The following is an 11,780-nucleotide window of genomic DNA, read 5'->3' on the forward strand; positions in this document are numbered from 1 at the left end:
TTTCATCTTGGTCTATGTTCCATGGGTTCTTGAAAAGCATGTGTATTCTGCTGTTGTTTGGTGAAGTGTTCTATAAATGTTGATCAAATCCAGCGGATTGATGGCATCGTTGAGTTCTTCTATATCCTTGTTGATTTGGGGTCCAGTTGGTCTATCAATTGTTAAGAAAGTGATGTTGAAGTCTACAACTGTAATTGCAGTTTTGTCTATTTCTCTTTTCAGTTATATCAATTTTTGCTTCACATATTTTGCAGCTCTGGTGGTTGGTACATACACATTTAGGATTGCTATGTCTTCTTGGTGGATTGATCCTTTTATTGTTATATAATGTTGATCTCTTTCTTTACTGATTCTGTTTGCTCTGAGGTCTACTTTACCTGATATTAATATCTTGTTATGTTTCTTTTTTTGTTGTTAATGTTTTCATGATCTATATTTTATCATCCTGCCTATTTTGTTATAGTTGAAGTGAGTTTCTTGCAGACCAGCATATGGTTAAGTCACATTTTCTTAAACCACTCTAACAACTTCTGTCTTTTAAATGTTGTGTTTAGGCCATTGTGAGCTTATTAAATCTGTCATTTTGTTTGTTTTCTGTTTGTTCTCTCTGTTTTTCATTTCTTTTCCCTGCCTTCCTGTGTGTTACTTGAATGCCTTCTAGAATTTTATTTCTATTTATCTCTAGTGTTTTTTTTTATTGTATCTCTTTCTGTAGCATTTTTACTGGCTGCACTAGGTATTACATTATATATACAAAACTTATCACAGATTCCTGTGTTATCATTTTACTTCATTTGAACGAAGTACAAGTATAAAAATCTTATATCTCTTAGTATCCGTTCACTCTCCCCTGTCTTGAAAATAATTATCATAAGTATTTTCTCTGAATATATAGAACAACATTGTATGTGTTCTGATTTTGCTTCAATCATTAAACATTATTTAGAAAGCTTAATGGGAGAAGGAACGCTTATGATATTTACCCATATTTTTGTTTACTGTGTTTTTTCTTCCTTCTTGCTGTTCCAAGGTTCTTGATTTTATCAACTTCTTTTTAACAAATTTATTTATTTTGTTATTTTATTTATTTATTGTTTCTGGATGTGTTGGGTCTTTGTTGCTGCGTGCGGGCTTTTCTCTGGTTGCGGCAAGTGGGGGCTACTCTTCATTGTGGTTCGTGGGCTTCTCATTGCGGTGGCTTCTCTTGTAGCGGAGCATGGGCTCTAGGTGCACAAGCTTCAGTAGTTGTGGCACATGGGCTCAGTAGTTGTGGCTCGTGAGCTCTAGAGTACAGGCTCAGTAGTTATGGCTCACGGGCTTAGCTGCTCTGTGACATGCAGGATCTTCCCAGACCAGGGATTGAACCCGTGTCCCCTGCACTGGCAGGTGGATTCTCAATTACTGCACCAGCAGGGAAGCCCCTATCATTAACTTTTGTTTAGAGAAATTTTGTTAGCCACTGTTCTAGGATAGATTGGTTGATGACAAATTCTCTTGGTTATCCTTTATCTGACAATGTCTTTATTTCCCCTTCATTCCTGAAAGATATTTTTGCTGGGTATAGAACTCTGCGATGACAGTTCTTTTCTGTCAAAAATATTGTGCCACTTCCTTCTGGCCTCCATGATTTCTGATGAGAAATTTGCTATCATTCAAATTGTTTTTCCTCTATAGGTAAGATGTTGTTTTCCTCTGGCCGATTATAAGTTTTTCTTAAAATTTTCTTTAAAGATTTTTCTTTAGTTTTCAGAAGTGTAATTATGATGTGTCTTTGACTTATTTGGGTTGATCATGTTTGGAGTTTGCTCAGCTTCTTAAATCTATACATTTATGCATCTTACCAAATTTGGGAAGTTTTCAGCTATTACCTTTATTTTATATTGTTTAGTTAAAATTTTTTTTTAATTTTTTAATTTTGTTTGTTGAAATTTTGAATTTTATTTTATTTATTTTTTTATACAGTAGGCTCTTATTAGTCATTCACTTTATACACATCAGTGTATACATGTCAATCCCAATCTCCCAATTCATCACACACTCACTCCCACCCCCCTCTGCTTTCCCTCCTTGGTGTCCATATGTTTGTCCTCTACATCTGTGTCTCAGTTTCTGCCCTGCAAACCAGTTCATCTCTATTATTTTTCAATTTCTTTTTCTGCCTCACTCTCTCCTCTCCTTCCATAACTCCATTACATGAATGTCAAATCTTTTGTTATAGTCTCATAGGTCCCTGAGCATCTGTTCATTTTTTTCAGTCTATTTTCTCTCTTTTGTTCATATCGGGTAATTTCTACTTTTCTATACTCCAGTTCATTGGTTCTTTCCTCTGTCCCCTCCATTCTTTTGTTGAGCCCATTTACTGAGCTTTTTATTTCTGTCATTATATTTTTTAGTTCTAAAATTTCTGTTTGATTCTTCTTTATATCTTCTATGCCAAGGCTTTTTTTTTTTTTCATTTTTTTAAGCATAATCGTAATGTTTGTCAAAGCATTTTCATCATGGCTGCTTTAAAATCTTTGTCAGATAATTCTACCAACTTGTTGTCTTGGTGTTGGCATCTATTGACTGTTTTTTTTTTTAATTCATTTTGACATCATCTTCGTTCTTAGTATAACAAGTGACTTTTTTTATTGAACCTGGACTTTTTTTTATTATGTTATGATACTCTGGATCTTATTTAAACTGGCTTTCTCTGATACAACTCTGGCATGGAAGAAGAGGGTGCACTGCCTCATTACTGCCAAGTAGAAGCCCAGGTTCCCCACTCAGCCCCCAATGGCAGCCAAGGTGGGGATCCTCATTAATGCTGGACAGGAATGGGAGTTCCAGCTCCCCTTGTGGTCTCTTCTGAGGTGGCCTGATTACCTCTGGGAGATGGTGAAAGTCCTGACTCTCCACTAAGCTTCCTCTGACATCACCCCATGAGGAAGGAGGGGATGCTGCCACATTAATGCCAGGTGGGGGTAGATACTCAGGTGCCCAACATGGTCTCCACTGACACCGTGTGTGCGTGTGTGTGTGTGAGTTCATCATAGCCTGGCAGGGATGAAAGTTCCAGTTTCCTACTTGGCCTTCTCTGACACCATCTTGGCGGAAGTGCTGGGGTACCTCATTACAGTCTTGTGGGGTAGAAGTCAAGGCTCCCCACTCGGCCTTTGTTAGCGTGGGCTGTGGGTGGGGCTATAGTTTCTGGCCTGCGTACAGTGGTTATTGTCTAAAAGCTTTCTGGGAATAAAGACGCAGACCTACTAGAGAACGGACTTGAGGCTATGGGGAGGGGGAGGGGTCAGCTGGGACAAAGCGAAAGACGGGCACGGACATACACACACTACCAGACGTAAGGTAGATAGCTAGTGGGAGGCAGCCGCATAGCACAGGGAGATCAGCTCGGTGCTCTGTGACCGCCTGGAGGGGTGGGATAGGGAGGGTGGGAGGGAGGGAGACGCAAGAGGGAAGAGATATGGGAACATATGTATATGTATAACTGATCCACTTTGTTATAAAGCAGAAACTAGCACACCATTGTAAAGCAATTATACTCCAATAAAGGTGTTAAAAATAAATAAATAAATAAATAATAAAAGCTTTCTGTCTTGCTAAGCTGACCCTTTCCTGGTCCTTTATCTAGATAGAGGAGACTTTTGTTAGAGTTTTTCTTGTCTCTATCCACAGATGCTTTCCAGGCTGCTGGCTTCTTTAGCTCCAAGTCTGGGATATACGAGGCAAAAAGTAAATCCAGAGTTTTCTGATGTTTGTTTTATATGTAATGTCTAGGGCTTGTAGTTGTAGGTAGTGGGAGGAATATGGAAAAGTTTGTCTAACCCATCTTCCAAAACAGAACTCTCCTCAATAATTTGTTAAGCATGTGAAGGACCCTGAGGATACAAAACGTGTAAGTCATAGATCCATGCTCTCAGGTTTATAATCTTTCTGTGAATGTGCCACATTACAAGTGTTTAACATTTAGCTCTTTATGTTAAACTGTATATTTTTAAATAAAATAAGCTATCACCAGCTATAAATGGCAAAAAAAAAAAAAAATCCCCTTTTGGTTATCTTATTGTTGCAAAGGCTCACTTTTCAGCTCCCTGTGCCAGCACAGTGCACCGTGCCACACAACGCTGTAACCACCGAGATAGCACCAATTTGTATTTGCATAGCCTATGACAGCTTACAAAGTGCTCTCATATACATGATGACATTTGATCCTTGCAACAGCCATATAAGGTGGTCAGAACTGACAGGTAGCTGCACACATGAGTACAGTTGTAATGGCTGCTAAAATAATAAAATACTTCTGTAAAAGCTGCTGTCTTGAGCTCCCACGTACCCTCCTATCACCTGTCCCCCACCTGCTAATGATCCTGCAGCTGAAAGGTTAATGCTGGGCCAAGAAGGGACTTGCTGCTGTCAGATCTCACTGGACAGTGCCCCAGACACTCCTGTTTGTCAAATGCTTTGACTATAGGTTCCAAGAACAAGTGACCTGCTCATGATCTCCAATCAGGGATTGCAGGATCTTTCCTGAGCCAATAAGTAGACAGAGGAGTGGCCTCCACACACACCTTGCTTCTTTCTCCTGCCTCTCTCTGTGCCTTGGCACCCAAATGATTGAGAGCACCCACCCACAAAGCCTTTTGCAGGAACTTCAGTCCCCCGTCCATCTCCCCCTCCAAGCTTCCCTGCAACACACCTGCCCGAGCCCCTCACACCCACCAGCTTTTATTTTCAGTGGGAAGCGGGCTCTATAATACCTCATGCATGTACGTTTTATATTTCTCCCCAAAGACCACAGGCTCCATGTCTTATAATCCCACATCATCTGGAACAACATGTTATGCACATAATGGGTTCTTTAAAGCCCATCAAAAATATTGGCCGCTGGCAGGTCACCAGAGACTGAGCACAAGCCTTGTAGACAGGAAGATGCAGTCACACAACTGTCCCTGCTCTCTCCTTCCTCGTGCTGGTTTTCCACCCCGAGTTTCACACACACGTACACACCCACGAAACAAGATGTGTATGACTCCAAATGTGTTACTCTTGTGCCCTCCAACATTGAAGGAAAAGCTTTCACTTGACACTTACATGATTGGTGTGTGCTCACTTCTCACACAGTTTCTTAGGGTCGATGGGTATATTTAACCACAACAAAACGACATAAACTTTGATGACTTAATGGGAAAGTGGGACTAAGTGGAACACTTGGACTCTGACCAGCTGAGAATCCCTAGGTTGGCAGGTTGTTGGGAGGATACCCAGGCCAGCTGCACAGTCCAGGGCTCTGGCTGTGCTTCCATGTATCCCTCAAGTGGCCCTCTGGGACAACAGGATCATCTTCAGAAAACACTGCATGAAGTCTTCTCGGTCTATGGTGATGACCCTGGTATTGACAAGATGGTTCCTGATTTCTGAGACCTGACGGGCTGGGAGCAGCGGCCGCAGCTGGGCAGCTCTGTGAAGGGAAGGGTGGGGTGAAGGGGTCCTCGTGGCCTGCGGTGACCGAGGGCCTGGCTGGAATGCTTGGACAGCCCCCCAGCTCCCTCCTCCCCAGCCTCCCACTCTGCCCCAGGGGCGGCTCTTTTAAGGGGTGTTGAGGTAAAACCTGTTCCCACCATACGTAGAATTCAGAAATTTCCTGTGAGTGGCCTGTAGTTTGCTTCTCTCTTGAGAAAGACACCGTGAGGAGGTGGGGAGGAAAGTGGGAGGGTGAAAAAGGACAAGGAAGGAGAAAGGGGCAAAGGAGACTGTGAGAAAAGGAAGGGAAAGAGGAGCCAGGCTGCCTGCCAGCACTGCTGGGGTCACACCAGTCAGACAGACAGACAGACAGTCAGCAGGGCAGCCCTGGGCCCTGAGGAGGTGCCCACCATGCAGGCAGGATGCTTCATGGGCCCACAAGTAAACGGCCTGGAGCATAAAACTTGCCATCCCTTTGTAGCCGTCAGACTGGAAACATTGAGGCGACCGAAGGACACACGTGTCTGTGGTGGGTGAGGCAGCAAGTGTGGCTGACGGACCAGGGGGCTGAGCTGTGGGGCGGAGAGGGGCGCCTGTGGCCCCGAGCCCCCCACCATGGACCTGCCCATAGCTACAGCTGTGCTTCCTCTCTCTCTGCCTCTCTCTCATAAGCACACACAGACACAGACAGAAACACACAAAGGGACATACAAACACAGACACATACACAGACACATAGACACACACACACAGACATATAGACACACACACATACAAACATACAGAGACATACAGATACACACACATACAAACACACAGAGACACACACACAGACATACAGAGACACACACACATACAGACACACACACATACACACAGAGACACACACAGACATACAGACACACACACATACAAAGACACAGAGACATACACACACACAAGGCATCTTAACACACAGACACAGACACACAGACACTGCCCTCACTTCTGAACTGACACAGCCTGCATCCCCTTCCCGTGTGAAGGTCTCAGGTTAGATGCTCAGCTAAATAATTGACATCTTAACCGGCCTTTTAAGATGAGGCCACAGCCCTGGCCCCAGCGCGGCTGGTGATGTAATCAGCTGGGGTTTGGGGCCCTCAATCCTGCCCCACGGGCCTGGTCTCACCCTGCCACCCTCAGGACGCTCACCTTTGCTCTTTTCGCGTGGGCCGCAGTTAGAGGGTTTTGCTTTACGTAACTGTGATTGTGGGTGGCTCACGCGTCTAAAGAAAAGCAAAACAAAATCTCTTTACGTGTTTTCCTCTTGTAAACATTTTATCCCCCAATGGTGGGTGAGCTCTCAGGAGAGTTTTCCCAATGACAGCGACACCTCTAGGGAAACAGCAGCCCTGTGACTGAGTTCGGGGTGCCCGGGGAGGTGTTTTTCTTATGGGAGCAATACCCACTTCTTGGTTCAGGCCTGGCATCCAGGAGCCCCCATCTGGGCAGCTCCCCAGTGGGCACTGCCCTCCTCCCCACCCAGCTGGGGGCGGCCCAGGTGGGGACCATGCCTTCTTTCACGGGAGGCAGGTGGTTTTGTTGCAACATCCAGGGAGAAGAGGCAGGCCCAGCTGTGAGAGGCTGTTCTGGAAATGGAAGGAAATCTATTTCCAGAGGGAAGGGGCCAAGCAGGTGCCTGGATGTGTCCAGCCGTCACCCCACCTCGGGGCTGCAGGCAGCGGGTACACTCACTCGGTCTCGGCCGAGCCTGGTGTGAAAGCATCGGGATGCTTCAGCTCTGAGTGCGACATAGTGGCCCTCCTGGCTGCCGGGCCCTCCCTTTGCAAGGTCCTGGGACTTTCCCACGACCCAGCCGCTGAGGGTGCGCGCCAGGCCCCCGGGAACTTTCTTCTCTCCCGCTGGTCAGTGCTGTCAGTCCCGACTGTTACGGACTTCTAATCACCACCTTGCAGCACCTCCTTCATACAAACACCACCCACCCCCACCCAAACTGGAATTAATGGCCCTCTTGAGAAGCCAGATGGCACATCACTTCCACACTGGGCATTCACCACATTCTTTAGTGTTATTTGTATGTTGCGTGGTCATTTACATGTATACCTCATTTTATCGCACTTTGGAGATACTGCGTTTCTTACAAATTGAAGGTGCGGCAATCCTGCGTAGTCAGGTGATGACTAGCACTTTTTAGCAACGAAGTATTTTTTCATTTTTATTTTATATTGGAGTATAATTGATTTGCAGTGTTGTGTTAGTTTCAGGTGTACAGCAAAGTGATTCGGTTATTCATTACATTTATCTATTCTTTTTCAGATTCTTTTCCATATAGGTTATAGCAGTAAAGTCTTTTTTTTATATCTTTATTGGAGTATAATTGCTTTACAATGTTGTGTTAATTTCTGCTGTACAACAAAGTGAATCAGCTGTAAGTACACCTATATGGCCATATCCTCTCCCTCCCACCCTCCCTATCCCACCCCTCTAGGTGGTCACAAAGCACCGAGCTGATCTCCCTGTGCTATGTGGCTGCTTCCCACTAGCTATCTATTTTACGTTTGGTAGTGTATATATGTCCATGCCACTCTCTCACCTTGTCACAGCTTACCCTTCCCGCTCCCTGTGTCCTCAAGTCAGTTCTCTACGACTATAGCAGTAAAGTAGTATATATATATATATATATATATATATATATATATATATATATTTATTTATTTATTGTTTTTGGATACGGGGGCCTCTCACTCTTGAGGCCTCTCCCCTCGCGGAGCACAGGCTCCGGACGCGCAGGCTCAGCGGCCATGGCTCACGGGCCCAGCCACTCCGCGGCATGTGGGATCTTCCCGGACCGGGGCACGAACCCGCCTCCCCTGCATCGGCAGGCGGACTCCCAACCACTGCGCCACCAGGGAAGCCCCAGCAGTAAAGTATTTTTAAATGAAGGTATGTACATTGTTTTGTAAAAGTAATGCTATTGCATTGAATAGACTACAGTACCATGTAAGCATAACTTTTACATGTGCCGGGAAACCAGAAAATTTGTGTGACTAGCTCTATTTGCCATGGTCTGGAATGGAACCTGCAATATCTCCGAGGTGTGCCGGTCTGTCTCCCCTTTCCCACGTGCCGTTCATCCAGGCTTCCCCAGTGCCTAGCGCAGACTAAGTGCCACTCACAAGTGGGTGATATTGGTTTGAATTTGGTTGGCTTGGAGGTGGGGCGACAGGATGAGAAAGAAGTTGCATTGAGCCCAGGGACGTGTCTGTGTGTGCACGTGCCTGTAGGGCCTGAGGGGCCACGTCTGCCACCCCTGCCAATGGGGATGTAGAGAAGGAAGACAGGTTTGGGTGGAGGTGGGGAAGCCACGCGGCAGGACAGCCTGGAACGAGAGCGGTGACAGGCCTCTCTCTGCCGGGTTCAACTCTTCCATCGGGCTGTTCAGCTCTGCTCAGATGGAGGCTGCCTGTTGTGAATGTGAGCTTCTGCCCACTGAGGCTCTGAAGGAATGCGGTTCTACGCAGCTATCCAGGAGAGGCTCTGAGAAGTCCTCTAATTCAGCCTTCTACCCCCCACACAGATAGAACAACCTGGCACTGGCCTCTCTTTCCAAAGCCTCCTGAGCTGGCGATGTTGCCCGCCAGGAAGCAGGAGTGGCCACGAACCCCACGAGGGTCTGCAGTCCTGCCCTGCAGAGGCTGGGCCCAGGGTGGAGCGCACAGGGGGACGGCGAGGGCAGCGCAGAGCCAGGGCTCGTGGAGGCTGAATCTTATACGATAAGGGGGACACATTTTAAGACAAATGATCCAAAATTACAAACATACAACAAGGTCCAGAGCCTTGGAAGGGGACTGAATCTTATGCTTTGTTAGCTGCACAATAAATTCACCCCTGGACTAGCCTAATAAGAAGCAGGAGGGGGTGGGGGTTAGTTTCCTAGGGCTGCCTAACAAAGTACCACAAACTGGGTGGGTTAAAACAACAGAAATGTATCCTCTCGCAGTCCAGGAGGCCTGGCCAGAGAGAATGGAATCAAGGAATCCTGGGGCCACGCTGCCTCTGAAACCGGTCAAGGAATCTTGCTTGGTCCTTTCTAGTTTCTGATGCTCCGGCAGTCCTCGGCTTGCAGCTGCCCCCCTCCAGTCTGTGCCTTCATGGTCACGTGGCACTTTCCCTGTGTGTCTGTATCTTCTTTTCTTTTTTTTTTGAATTTTATTTTATTTATTTTTTTATACAGCAGGTTCTTATTAGTTATCCATTTAATACATATTAGTGTACATATGTCAATCCCAATCTCCCAACTCATCACACCACCACCTATGCCCCCCCGCCCCCCCGCTTTCCCCCCTTGGTGTCCATACGTTTGTTCTCTACATCTGTGTCTCTATTTCTGCCCTGCAAACCGGTTCATCTGTACCATTTTTCTAGGTTCCACATACATGCGTTAATATATGATATTTGTTTTTCTCTAACTTATTTCACTCTGTATGACAGTCTCTAGATCCAGTCTGTGCTTTCATGGTCACGTGGCACATTCCCCATGTGTCTGTGTCTTCACCGGCCTTCTAAGGACACCAGCTCTATTGGATTAGAGATCCACCCTGCTCCAGTCTGACTCATCCTAGTTAATTACATCTGCAATGACCCTATTTCTAAATAAGGTCACAGGCTGATGTACTGAGGATTGGGACTTCAACATATCTTTTGGGGCACACAGTTCAACCCGTAGCAGATCATGAGGCAAGGGGGCAGCAGGGTGGAGGGTGAAGCAGCTGGAGCCCTCTGGAACCGTAGGGTTGGGAGACCCCTGGCTGCTGCCTCGCTGGGCTCTCTGGGTAGGAGCTCATTCTCACCTCTTCCCCAGGCCGCCTGCAGAAGACAGAACCACGCCCCGCCCCAGAAACCTGCTGGTCTGAGCCCTGCTGCTTCATCTTTACCCTTGGTATTGTTACTCGCATAGACTCACAGCATCTCTTTGCTGGTCCCAAAGACCCTCAGTGGTTTCCATCTAGGACCATCCTGACATCCCCGTGGGTGTGGGTGGAGCCCATGCCGGGAGTGACACACCTGAGACATTCTGCTCCTGACCCCTAAGTGTTCGCAGCCTGGGGAAAGACGGCAGATAAAGATTTGCACACACATCACCAGGCCCATGTACCTGTAGCCACAGGGACGTAAGGGCCAACCCCCAGTACTCACCCAGGGAAGTGAAAGGGACAGATGCACGGGTGGTTAAAGCGGCAGGTGACTTGGTCTGGGTTGTATCGCTGTTTATGATTTTCTTTCCTCTAAGGGGTTTGCCCTCTTAATTATGTTTTGCTTAATCTCTGAAATGAATTTACGTTTGCTGAGCACACAGCAAGGCGTGAGTAGCCCAAAGAGTTCTGGGTGGCAGGAAGAAGCCAGGCTGGGATTCAAAACAGATCATCACAAGATGGGTGAGCCCCAGACCTGCCCAGCAAGGTCAACCACGGGCTGGCCTGGTTGCTTCACCATTCTAATTAACCAAATGCCGAAGAGGCTGTGCCATTTTCAAAGAGTCACGTTCCAGTGAAATACACACGACGTGAGAACGCTACCCAGCGCCGCTCATCCGCGCTGATTCGGTCACCTCCTCAGAAGCAACATCGATTCCCCAGGCACGTCACCCTGAGCGTGAACGATCCATGGATATAGTGCTGAGCTTCTGAGTGATGTGAGGGCTGGCTCCATCTTGCTGGTCCTGTGATACAGTGTAGAAGCTGCTTCCTGATCACACAAGTCAGGGAGAGGAAAGAGTCTGGTTGTGTGAGCCAGTGGTTGTTTAGATTCTGGATTAAGGAGAAATGTCATAATGACATCGGACTGCGTTTGTACTTGAGGGCATGGCAGAAGTGCACCGATTGACCAGTTGTTTAGAGCATGTTTGATCTTGCTGGACAAGGAAAGGCCGGATCTGTGCTGACTCAGCCCCCAGCCACAGGAGAAGGCCAGCCCCCTGCTCCTCTGATGGTGCCATTAAGACTCTTTGACGGGCCTTTGGACCACCCTGCTGCAGGCTCTTGGGCTTTCACTGAAAGAATCAAACTTCTGCCCCTTCTGCCTCTTAGTTGCCCAGAATTTAAGTCTTACCTTTCTGTGGGCTAACAGAGCCTCTCCTTTTCCTGTATTTGCTCTCAGCAGCTACCTATCAGAAGGGACCACAGCAACCTCCTGGCGGGCCTGCTCTTAGCTCCAGCCCCCAGGGATGCCCAACAAAACAGCAAGGCACAGATGTGTATGCACAGGTCTGCTGCCTGCGAGGGGTGAAGCAAGTCTGCCCTACGGGAAACCTTTTTCTGCAGCCA

The 11,780-nt window shown here is 46.9% G+C and overlaps 1 long non-coding RNA gene across 1 annotated transcript; it reads right to left on the minus strand.

The window, feature by feature from the left end:
* Positions 1–813: 813 nt before the first annotated feature.
* LOC149749210 (uncharacterized) lies at positions 814–11,557 on the minus strand. Its single transcript, XR_016393369.1, has 4 exons — positions 10,654–11,557; positions 10,421–10,559; positions 6,649–6,722; positions 814–5,455 (listed from the first exon to the last, which is right to left on the minus strand). It is a non-coding gene; the product is annotated as an uncharacterized LOC149749210 (long non-coding RNA).
* Positions 11,558–11,780: the final 223 nt, after the last annotated feature.

This window comes from Delphinapterus leucas, chromosome 5 (genome assembly GCF_059928025.1).
Source record: "Delphinapterus leucas isolate spDelLeu-1000000601 "Yukka" chromosome 5, BTC_Dleu_Yukka2, whole genome shotgun sequence".
NCBI lineage: Eukaryota > Metazoa > Chordata > Mammalia > Artiodactyla > Monodontidae > Delphinapterus > Delphinapterus leucas.